At 37.0% G+C, this 12767-nt stretch overlaps 1 pseudogene across 1 annotated transcript; it reads left to right on the top strand.

Moving 5' to 3' along the window:
* Positions 1-8446: 8446 nt before the first annotated feature.
* Positions 8447-11158, top strand: LOC143611969 (F-box/LRR-repeat protein 10-like; annotated as a pseudogene). The gene is made up of 5 exons (XR_013149872.1): positions 8447-8659; positions 8741-8946; positions 9255-9351; positions 9426-10854; positions 10897-11158. The product of XR_013149872.1 is annotated as an F-box/LRR-repeat protein 10-like (transcript).
* The last annotated feature ends 1609 nt before the right edge of the window (positions 11159-12767 follow it).

Genomic DNA, 12767 nt, shown 5'->3' on the forward strand with positions numbered 1-12767 from the left:
ATATTACATTCTCACTTTTCCTATCCTTTTGTCTCTTTATCACTTCAATAATCTTGTTGTAATTAAGGCTAATATTATAACACGTTATCAGCACGAGCCGCTTATATCATAACCAAGAAAGGTAATAGACACAAAGGTATCTACATAAGCATCATAAACACTTCTTTAATTATGTACATTAGATATATATATCTATGCATATACATATACTAACTAATATACTGAGTAATAGCAATAATGTGTATAAACATTGTTATTAAAATTTGATAATTATTCTAACTTTTTTTTATATATGCACACTAATATCTCATTTAGAAGTTAGATTTATTTACACTAACAATTCTATTCTTATTATTGTGCATACTAATTATATATTTTATAAAATAAACTGTATTTAATATCTTATTTATTATCTTACTTTAAATAATTAATATTATATATTATATATATACACACACACAAACGGTAATGTTACCGTTATAAACGGTAATATAACCGTTATAAAAGAGTTATAAATTTTCACTATAAATAACCAATCATTAACCCCATTTCATTTACAACAAACATTCTTCTTATTAAATTTATCCAAGATAAAATTCTCAAAATGATTCACCCGGTTTTGATGTTGGTCACTATAATGCTTATACTACTTCTCATTCTAATTTTTAATCTCCCATCTGAAGATTTCGGCATTTTCCTTTTCTTTTATATGTTTATAGCTCTACCAATGTATTGTATCTCATTGTTGATTGATATATATGGATTCTAATATTTATCTTATTATTTGCTCTATTATGTTTAGCAACAAAATGTCAAATATAGCAAAACTCGAATTCCCTGCACTCAACATTTCTGGAGAAAATTATATGTCTTGGACAGCAAATGTCAAAAGACATTTAAAATCTATGGATGTGTTAGACGCAATCCAAGAATACAATGATTGCTCTGACCAGGATAAAGCAAGAGCTGATGTTTTCATCCATAAACATATTGATGAATTACTACAGCATGAGTATTTTAATTATGATAACCCATATATGATATGGGAAGATTTGAAAAGCAGATTCGGTCATCTAAAGGAAGTTTTACTTCCTACTTCTAGAGATGAATGGAACAGTCTTAGGTTCCAAGATTTTAAGAGGGTAAATGATTACACCTCTGCTTTATACCGAATTTGTTCAAAGCTAGAATTTTGTGGGTATCCCGTAACAGAGGAAGAAAGTTAGAGAAAACTTTCTCCACGTTTCATGCATCAAATATAAACTTGCAAACACATTATCGTTTGCAGAATTTTAAGAGATACTCTGATCTAAATGCATTACTCCTTGTAGCAGAGAAAAATAATGAATTATTGATGAAAAATCATCAATCTCGTCCCACGGGTTCATTAGCCATACCAGAAGCACATGTTGCTCACAAAAGTTCTCATAAAAATTCTGATCATAAATGGGAACAAATTCGAGGACGAGGCCGTGGACGTGGACGTGGACGTGGTCATTTTGACAAAATGCATTTTAATGATCGTAAGCATCCATTCAAATGGAACAATAACTCTTACGGTCGTGGTCGTGGCCGTGGTCGTGGTCGTAACCAGAGAGCCAATAATTATCATGTCCCACACAATACCAATTCCAACCACCAAAATAAATGGAATGAAGCTGGTAGGTCCGAAAACAATGGCACTTCATGTTTTAGATGTGGAAGTACAAACCACTGGGCAAAGGCTTGTCGCACAGCTCCACATCTGTGTGAACTGTACCAAGCCTCTCTAAAAGGAAAAGAGAAAGAAGTGAACCATGTTGATAACTTTAATAATATCAATGCTGAGCTGAGCGTTGAAGACTTTGGGGTAGAACTTTGAAACAAAGTTGCTTGACTACTATAATTAGATGCAGTTATTAAGTGTGTTCTCATTATCTTTAATTATGTAGTTCCTCTTTCATGTACTACTTGTGTTTCAATTAAATAAAGTTCTTATTAAAATATCATATGTCTTCGTTATACACTTATTTTTTCTTTCTTAATATTTTTCAAGATTTAAAATGAAAATCACCGGAGCACAAGATCAAACAAATGAAGAAGATATATGTATAGCGGATAGTGGAGCCACGCATACTATACTTAGATCTAAAAAATATTTTTATAAACTGAAACCAACAAAAGGGATCATCAATACAATATCAGGTCCTATAAACTTGATAGAAGGAGTGGGAAAAGCTAATTTAGCATTACCAAATGGTACAAAGCTCAAAATAGAAAATGCTTTATTTTCCCCAAAATCAACAAGAAATTTGTTGAGTTTCAGAAACATATATCATAATGGATATGATACTCAGTCAAGGACTGTTAGTAATGAAAAATATTTGCATATCATAAGCAAAGATCAAATATTGGAAAAATTGCCAATGCTCCATTCTGGTTTGCATTATACATATATAAATGTGCCTCAAGCACATATGGCAGTCAAAGAAAATTGTTGCGATTCTGGTATCATAAACTTATGGCATGACAGATTAGGCCATCCAGGATCCACAATGATGAAAAGGATCATTGAAAATACACTTGGGCATCCACTGAAAGGTCAAAAGATCCATAAAATAGATAAAATGCCTCAATGTACATCTTGTTCTCTTGGAAAATTAATTACAAGGCCTTCGCCATTAAAAGTCGATAAAGAAACACCAATGTTTCTTGAAAGAATTCAAGGTGACATATGTGGACCAATTCATCCACCATGTGGACCATTTAGATACTTCATGGTCTTAATAGACGCATCCAGCAGATGGTCTAATATCTCTTTATTATCGACTCGTAATGTTGCTTTTGCAAAATTTCTTGCTCAAATTATCAAATTACGTGCACATTTTCCGGATTATACCATTAAAAGAGTAAGGCTTGATAATGCGGGAGAATTTACATCACATGCTTTTGATGATTATTGCATGTCTGTGGGGATTGTTGTAGAACACCCTGTTGCTCATGTACACACACAAAATGGCTGAGCCGAGTCGTTGATCAAACGCCTACAGCTAATAGCTAGACCATTAATAATGAGGACAAAACTTCCTGTTTCTATTTGGGGCCATGCAATTATGCATGCTGGATCATTAATCCGCGTGAGACCAAGTGCAAATCATAAATACTCTCCCACACAACTTATTTCTGGAAATGAGCCAAATATCTCTCATCTTAGAATTTTTGGTTGTGCTGTGTATGTTCTTATTGCACCACCACAACGCACAAAAATGGGTCCCCAAAGAAGGTTGGGAATATATGTTGGATATGAAACATCTTCCATCATAAGATACCTTGAACCTTTAACATGTGATGTATTTCCAGCACGTTTTGCTGATTGTCATTTTAACGAGACAATGTTCCCGACATTAGGGGGAGAAATGAAAAAGCAAGAAAGAGATATATCATGGTGTGTGCCATCATTGTTACACCTAGACCCAAGATCAAAACAAAGTGAGACAGAGGTTCAAAAAATAATACATCTACAAGAAATTGCAAATCAGTTACCTGATGCATTTACTGATATAAACAGGGTCACTAAATCTCATATACCAGCTGCTAATGCTCCAGCTCGAGTTGAGATTCCAAGCAAGCAAAACCATAATAATGCACCTCATGAATCTCAAAAACGTTTAAAACGTGGAAGGCCAATCGGTTCAAAGGATAAAAATCCTCGAAAAAGAAAGGGTTCTGAGAAGGATACTGACCCTAAGGAAGGAATGATTGACAAAACCTTCACTCAGGAAAGAATAAATGATATAACATTTCCTCAGGAAGAAATAAATGATTCCAATAAAGAATTGTCAATAAACTATGGTAAATCACATATAATGTGGGATCGAGATTGTCACACCCGGCCCTGAACGGCGGAAACAGCCGGGCGCGCGCGAGTGGGGATTGATAATTAAGCACGGGCCATTGCAAACATTCAAAGTAAGATTTTCATTGCGCATGAAATGTTTAATACAAATACATTACATTGTTTAAAGATTACATAAAAACATCCAAGTATAAAAACTGTTGAAGATTTCCACGCCATATCCCTTTTGCGTGGCGGGAACAACCGCGCGCATCGAAGGGATAGAACTAAAATCTTCCAAAAAGCTAGTTTTAGATGTTCAGCGTGAGGTGCTCTAAGTGTGACTCCATGCGCTACCTAGTTATCTCCTGAAAGACACGTAAAATATTTGAATCAGTATAAACTGAGTGAGTTCACAAGTTTTAGTAACTTGATAAATCGTATTGCATCATAGTCTTGATAAAAATCATTCTAAAACATAATTCTGATAGCATCATTGAAACACATGCTTAGTAAAACATAGTTCTGATAACGTTTCCTTCGATAAATCCGTCCCGCGGGTTACGCGCGAACATTTCTGAGAATCGTGCTCGTCTGTGTAAGTGGCGCTGCCACTACGAGCGAATAATACCGTCCCGCGGGTTACGCGCGGACATTTCTGAAAAACGTGCTCGTCTGTGTAAGTGGCGCTGCCACTACGAGCGAATAATACCGTCCCGCGGGTTACGCGCGGACATTTCTGAAAAACGTGCTCGTCTGTGTAAGTGGCGCTGCCACTACGAGCGAATAATACCGTCCCGCGGGTTACGCGCGGACGTTGTGCCGGAAAACAAGGCGCTCGTCTGCGTAAGAGGAGCGACCTCTACGAGCGGGCTCAAACCCATAGTACTGCCTCGTGACATGCTAGGCACTCGTCTGTGTAAGAGGTGCGACCCCTACGAGTGGGCGGATCAAACCAGCAGTCCCTACCCTTAGAGTTCCAATGGTAAAGTGATCACTTGCTCGAATCTGGTGCACTAACATCGAAAACCATAGATAACCGTTTGCATTGCTCATCATGAAACATAATTTAAACACATAATCGCTTGCATAGCTTGTAAGTATACCATGATAAAACATTATTTCAGTACGTGTCCCTTGCCCCGAAAACAGTTTAAAAATAGTGAAAACAGTGAAAATAGGGGCTGTGAGACTCACCTGTGGTTCTTGTTAAGGGATTAATCGAGATTCGGGTTTTCTTGGTGTTGGCCTCGGAATTGAAGGTCTAGAATACGATTAAATAACAAGTATATATATATTAAGATCCAGAAATAGGAGAATATAAGGGTTGGAAAGTAGATCTCAGGGTTATAATCTCGGCTTACCTAGTAACAGGAACGGAATTGAAAATCAAACGGATACTTGGACGATGATTAGTGCAATTTGCAGTTTTAAGAGAGAAGTTTGAAGTGTGTTTGGGTGATAATTTGGGTTACATATTTATAGGCAAGATTTAGGGAACACAATCCCTTACTTTAGGGGATTGTAATCTTTTCATATCTAGGTGTAATGATGATAAAGTATGGAAATTATTATTATTTATTTAAAAGTGGAGGAGTGGGTAAAAGATTCTGATTTGATTTGGACAGGACATGCAGGTCTGTGGTTGGTGAGAGTAGGGTGGCTGACAGTTGACTTTTCATGTTACAGTATGCTTTTTCAGGTGCTTTTGTCAGTGTACAGTTAAAAAGTAGAAATCTCTGAAACACGCAACTGTTTCCTTTTTGGGCGGGAATAATCTCCTTATATCTGGAGATTAGGCTAAGTGTTCTGTGCGTATAGCTTTGTGCGCGTAGCTTTCTGCGTGAAGGACATTTCTTTGCTGCGGGTAGGTACGTAACCTTCTCGCAGTCAGGGACATTGAGTTTCATTTGTAGATTCTCCAGGTGGTCTTGGTATTTCAACATAGTGATCAGTTATGTTGAAGTCAATTCCATCTTGGAGCTTCAGACAAACTAACTCTCAATGTTCCCGCCATGCGGGGAGGTTAGTTCTCCTTCCGCACGCGCATAAACGATTTAGGATGCACCCGCCTTAGCATCATGCGGGACGGTCAACCCATCAGACAACATAAAGTTAAGTTACATGAAAACATAAAGCCAAAACATTCGCGCATGGCGCACATAACATATGCCCACGCTGGTTCTTACATCGCGCGCTCGCGCAGGGCGTACATAACAATTGCCCGCGCTGATTCTAATTTAGCGTGCTCGCGCAGGACGCACATAACGTGCCCGCGCTGATTCTAACATAGCGCGCTCGCGCATGGCGCACATAACGTGCCCGCGCTGATTCTAATTTAGCGCGCATAATATTCACAATCACCTAATTATTAGGTCGATTACTTAGTTTATAGGGTTGGGAAATTACCGGGTGTCACAGAGATGAAATGGAAAATATTGATGATATATTTTCTTATTCTGTGGCAAGCGATATCATGGAAGAAAATGATGACCCTGAACCAAAATCTGTAGATAATTGTAAAAATCGACAAGATTGGAACAAATGGAAAGATGCTATGCAAGCTGAATTAAACTCACTAAACAATCGAAAGGTTTTTGGACCTATTGTCATTACACCAAAGTCAATGAAACCTGTAGGATATAAATGGGTTTTTGTGAGAAAACGAAATGAGAAAAATGAAGTTACAAGATATAAAGCAAGACTTGTAGCTCAAGGTTTTTCTCAAAGGCTAGGAATTGACTATGAAGAAACGTATTCTCCTGTCATGGATGCTATTACGTTTAGATATTTAATCAGCTTAGCAGTCTCTAAAAATTTAGAGATGCGCCTTATGGATGTTGTAACAGCTTACTTGTATGGATCACTAGATAGTGACATCTATATGAAAATTCCCGAAGGATTTAAACTCCCCGATGCAATAAGCTCAAAGCCTAAGGAAATGTATTCCATCAAATTACAAAGATCCTTGTATGGACTGAAACAATCTGGAAGGATGTGGTACAATCGTTTGAGTGATTATTTGATTAGCAAAGGATACACAAATAATCTTATTTGTACATGTGTCTTCATCAAGAAGACAACATCAGGATATGTGATCATAGCTGTGTATGTTGACGATCTAAATTTAATTGGGACACAAAAAGAAATTAATGAAGCAATTGCTCTTTTAAAGAAAGAATTCGAAATGAAAGATCTTGGAAAAACCAAATATTGTCTTGGTTTACAAATTGAGCATATGCATAATGGGATACTTGTGCATCAGTCAACTTATACTGAGAAACTCTTAAAACGTTTCAATATGGACAAAGCAAATCCTTTAAGCACACCGATGGTTGTTAGATCACTCAATGTTGACAATGATCCATTTCGTCCTTGCGAAGATAATGAAGAGATTCTTGGTCCCGAAGTACCATACCTCAGTGCAATTGGAGCACTTATGTATCTTACTAACTGTACAAGACCTGACATTTCTTTTGCAGTTAATTTATTGGCAAGATTCAGTTCATCCCCTACTAAAAGACATTGGAATGGCATTAAACATATTTTTCGGTATTTAAAAGGAACTGTTGATTTAGGTTTATTTTATCCTAACGATTCAAAAGAAGGGTTAGTTGGTTATGCAGATGCAGGTTATTTATCTGATCCCCATAAAGCAAAATCTCAAACTGGATATGTATTTAAGAATGGAGGAACTGCGATTTCATGGCGTTCTCAGAAACAAACACTCATTGCAACATCTTCAAATCATGCTGAAGTCATTGCATTGCATGAAGCTTCAAGAGAATGTGTATGGTTAAGATCTATGTCACGACACATATTGATTTCTTGTGGACTAGAGAAAGATCGAATTCCAACTCCTATCTATGAAGATAATGCAGCTTGTGTCTCGCAAATGAAGGAAGGATATATCAAAAGTGACAGAACAAAGCATATACCACCAAGATACTTTGAGTATACTCGAGACCTTATAAAGACAATCAGGTTGAGATGAGATATGTCCAATCCAGCAACAACTCAGCTGATCTTTTCACAAAAGCACTTCCCACAACAACATTCAGAAAACATGTCCATGATATTGGCATGCGCCATGTACGAACGATGTAACGGCCTGCAACTTGAGGGGGAGTTATATGCTGCACTCTTTTTCCCTTAGCTAAAGTTTTTTTCCCATTAGGTTTTTCTTTAGCAAGGTTTTTAATGAGGCAGTACTTCAAGACCCCGAAGTTTGAAAATGTGTCATCCAAGGGGGAGTGTTATAAAAGTGTCGGTAAGACACTTGCAAATAATGGATGAAATTTTCAAACCAATTATATGCACTTGTCTCCCTAAATAGTGTTCCTAAATAGTATTCTAACATTATAAATAGAGTGTATATATAACGAGTACTGGCATCCCAAAATATATTACATTCTCACTTTTCCTATCCTTTTGTCTCTTTATCACTTCGATAATCTTGTTGTAATTAAGGCTAATATTATAACACCCATTTTATTTTCCGTCTCATATCCTCTTAAGTATGCGTGTAATTAGCAGTCATCAATGGTTGAAGGTTTGCTATTGTAAGTTATCATTCTATTATATGAGCTTCATTCCCTCGCTCAACTCAGTTAACAATTTGAAACCCTAAAAATGGCGGAATCCTCCAATCGGAGGCGCAAATTGAACCACCACCACTCTCCGGCCGCCGGAGATATGACTCTCAATCGACTGCCGTCAGAAGTCCTCACCACAATTCTCACCAAACTTGACGTTCCGTCCATCTGCGCCGTAACCCTAACTTCCAGAACCTTCCGCGTTTGCGCTCAAGACATCTTCAGTTTTCTCACTACTTTTCACCTCCTTGTAATATATTTTATTATATCTTCTTTTGTATAATAACTGCTATAGGAGTTTCATTTCTATTTTAACTGATTGTTTTTACAGGAAATTGCTGCTCCCATTGATCCGTTACGGCGACTGCTATTACCGAATGCTTCGCTTCGGAGTTTAAAGCTAGATTGCAGGAGGCTGGATGAATCGGCGATTGATCATATTATTCAGCCTGGATTGACTCAACTGTCGCTCCGGAATTGCTATAAGTTTAGCGGGAAGCTTTTTTCTATGATCGGAGATCGGTGCAAAGACCTAAGGTTGTTACATGTTCTTTGTGTGTAAATTTATACAGCTAGTTTTAATAGAAACTTTAGGGTTACATTTTTATAGGTTTTGCTTTAGTGTCTTGCAAATTCTTATAGTCCAATGAATGAGGATTGTAGATATTAAGTTTTGAACTTTTTTTAATTTGAAAACACGATCTTGTGTATTGTTTGTACCTCTAATTTGTTTGATTTGTTTGGCGCACGTTTTGATGAAGTTAATCTATTTCACATCGCAGACTGCCATTATTACCTTATTATGCTTTTGGTTTCACAGCTTTTGATTTTGTACTATATGCTAGGTCGCTGTATGTGAGTTCTATAGCTGATAAAAGAGAACTGGTGTTACATGATGGCTCTGACCTTGAGGAGTTGCTCGAAGGCTGTACTCAATTGGAAGTAAGGTTTTATTACTTGTTAGAACGCCTGCATTTAATTTGATGTGATTTTTAAAACCTTATTTTATTCCTCAGCAACTTGTCTTGATGTTTGATGCTACATTATTCACCGACACCGAGTTTACTTCTGCCTTAAGTTTGGCTTCTGATAAACTCACTTATCTTCAAATTGGGTTCATTCCGGAAGAAATGGTCATAGATCTACTTAGCCCGACTGTGCCACCAAATCAATCACCCAATCATATCTCTCCACCTGTATTATGTTCACAAACTCTGCCTTACAGTAGACCGCATTTCCAACACCATGCTCAACATAATCTCAAACACTCTCGTTCGTTTAACCCATTTGGACCTTCGAGACCATCCCATTCTTGAAACTAGTTGTGATGCCGATCTTACAGACGAGGGCCTTAAGTTAATAAACAAACAAGGAAGATTAAAACACCTTTCCCTTATTCGCAGCCAAGAGTATAATCCAACGTTCTTCAGATATGTTACTGATGAGGGCTTTCTGTTATTGGCTGCCAACTGTACAAGCATGGAAAGCATATCACTTGCAGGATTCTGTCATGTCACAGATGCTGGTTTCAAAACTCTTCTTCATGCCTGCACAAACTTACATGAGTTTAAGGTTTCTAACGGGACCCGCATGACCGATCTCGTGTTTCATGACATGCATGCTACTTCACTTGGGTTGACCTTTGTAAGCTTAAGAAACTGTAAGCTGCTTACAAACTCTGCTGTCCTGCAATTAGCATTAAATAGGGATCTCATTGTGCTTGATTTTAGACATTTTAGTAATATCGGTGATGAAGCACTTCAAGCCATTAGCAAACTTCACAAACTTAGGACTTTGCTGTTAGATTATACTCGTGTAACCGATTTGGGTTTGTCATATTTACAAAAGGGTGCAAAAAGCAGTCTTGTTAAGTTATCCGTTAGTGGGTGTAACGGGTTAACAAGCAAGTGTGTTTCTTCAATTTTTAGTGGTGGGTCAAATCGAGAGTTAAAAGAATTGGATTTGTCTGGTCTGGATAATCTCACAAACGGCGCTGTGCTTTTTCTTGCAAAGAATCGAATCCCGCTTGTTGATCTTCGAATGAGAAGGTGTCCGCTTATCGGTGACATGTCGGTGATGGTGTTAGTGTCAATGACAATGGCGGATGGTGACAGGCGGCATGGTAGTAGTTTGAGATTATTGGATGTGTATGGCTGTGATGGGATTACTAAACTTGCTTTTCAGTGGTTAAAGAAACCTTATTTTCCTGGGTTGAGGTGGCTGGGAGTAAGGGGTTCCAAAAATCATGAGTTGGTAGACTTGTTGGCATTAAATAGACCGTTTTTGAACTTGATGACTCGTGGGGAACATCTCCAGACGGATAGGTGGGATGACTTTGATGATATTATCATGATTGATTATGATAGCGTTTTTGACCCCGAGAAGATGTTTGATACTAGTGATGATGAAGATGATGATGATGGTAATAAAGATGATGATGATAAAGTTGATAGTGATGATGATGATGATGATGATGCTGGTAATGAGGATGAGGATGGTGGTGGTGGTGGTGGTGGTGGTGGTGATGATGATGATGATGATGATGAAGTTGAAGTTGAAGTTGAAGTTGATGGCAATGATATTGGTAAGGTTAGTAAAGGTGGTATTGTTGGTGTTGATGATGTGGTCGGCTGGGAAAAATGTCTGCTGGTGAGATTGAAGTTGTTCGGGCTGAAATATATAAGATATTACTAATTACTGATAAGGGGGCCAAACAAAACGAAAAAGAATAGTTGCATCAATTCTGATGCTGTTGGCTCCATTGCTGAAGCGTTTACTGAAAATATTACTAAGAAAAAATCTGCTGCTGCAGAAAGAGAATGAAGTCATCTGCTTCCGGTTTGTGGGATGCCTGGAGCACAAATGTGGTCACACCATCAAAGAAGCATTACTTGCTCTCTCTAGAAGTGAGGCTAGTTATTTTATTTATGTTGATGCAGATTTAGAATTTTAGATATGGAACTTTAAAAGACCATGCTGAAACCTTGAAAATGTTCGGTTGTTTTAAGGTTTTAATACAAGAACATTTTTTTATGATGGTTGGACATAGTCAGTGATGGTTAACCTGGGATTTGATTACGGGCCAAATGTTTTTCTAGTATCAGAAAGCCAAACTAATATTATTTATCTTGTGATAATGTTGACGAATATACAAGTAAACCATAGCTAGATCCTTATTAGTTGTATTTATTTTTTTTAAACAAGAAGACTAATAATTGTCTGGTTTTGGAAATGATGCAAAGGTTAAATAGTGATTTCTTCGGATTCATCTATCATCTAAGTTAATTTTCATATGACGTTTTTGGCCGTCCATGTGAACTTATTTTAGAGAATTGTTCGGTGCTAAAATCGACGGGTGTTTTAATATTCATGCTTATTTTTGCTCGTTTGCAACTGTTCTCGAGTTTACTTAATGAGTTAACGAGAGAAAGGAAAGCCTTCCCTTTCTCCTCTTCTGTACCCTTCTCTTTATTTCCTTACCTTCATGTTCCAATTTAGATGGAAACATATCCCTCTCAATTCACTCCGAAAAAAATCTCGCTTTCCCTCTCTTTTTCTTCCCTTTAATGAAACTCGAGAACATAACATTTTTATCTTTTTTTTTCTATTCTCTCCATCAAAAAACTCGGCAACACACTCATTCCTTTCTTTCCCTCCCTTTCCTTTTCTTTATTTCTTTAAGTGGAACCCGGAAACACAGTTACACAGCTGGTGTTTTAGGGTTTCAAATCTCGGGTTGATGGTCACCTTAACCAACCATATCTTGTAACATGCTTTGGGCCTCAATCTAGAGCTAGCACGACACAATAAGATATGAACACATGTGGTGTTATACACAAACACAACACCGAATATTAATCGTGTCATTTTTTCCTAAACACGAACACAAACTTGTCTAGAAGCATGTTAACACGTTAAAAACCTGTTTAGGGACACAATAAATATACATGTGTAATGACACAAAGATTGTTATAACGAGCATAAAAGTTTTAAATGATGCATAATTCGTATATGAAACAAAAATCCACAAAATTACAAAAGCAATTCATAACATCAATTAAAATCAATTCCGAGTTCCGAATGGACTTTCTTCTTGCATCTTCAATTTCCATCCTTAAATTGCCCAAATTTTCAAACCTAAACACAAAAATTTCCAAAACAACATTTAGTGTATCAAAAGTTTTACCACATACATTAAAAATGTATATACGAAACTAAATATGTAAAAACATCTAAAAACAATGGATTTGGTAGCTTAGAATTGTTGACAGAGTTTAAAGCATTTGATTCGCGACTAATATCAAGCACACTTATATAACACTAAAGCACCCTTATATTTTCAGGTTAACACGTAAAGC

The sequence above is a fragment of the Bidens hawaiensis genome, unplaced genomic scaffold, assembly GCF_021521415.1.
Source record: "Bidens hawaiensis isolate Kalapana, Puna unplaced genomic scaffold, B.hawaiensis_p1.1 tig00032833_1, whole genome shotgun sequence".
NCBI classification, from domain to species: domain Eukaryota; kingdom Viridiplantae; phylum Streptophyta; class Magnoliopsida; order Asterales; family Asteraceae; genus Bidens; species Bidens hawaiensis.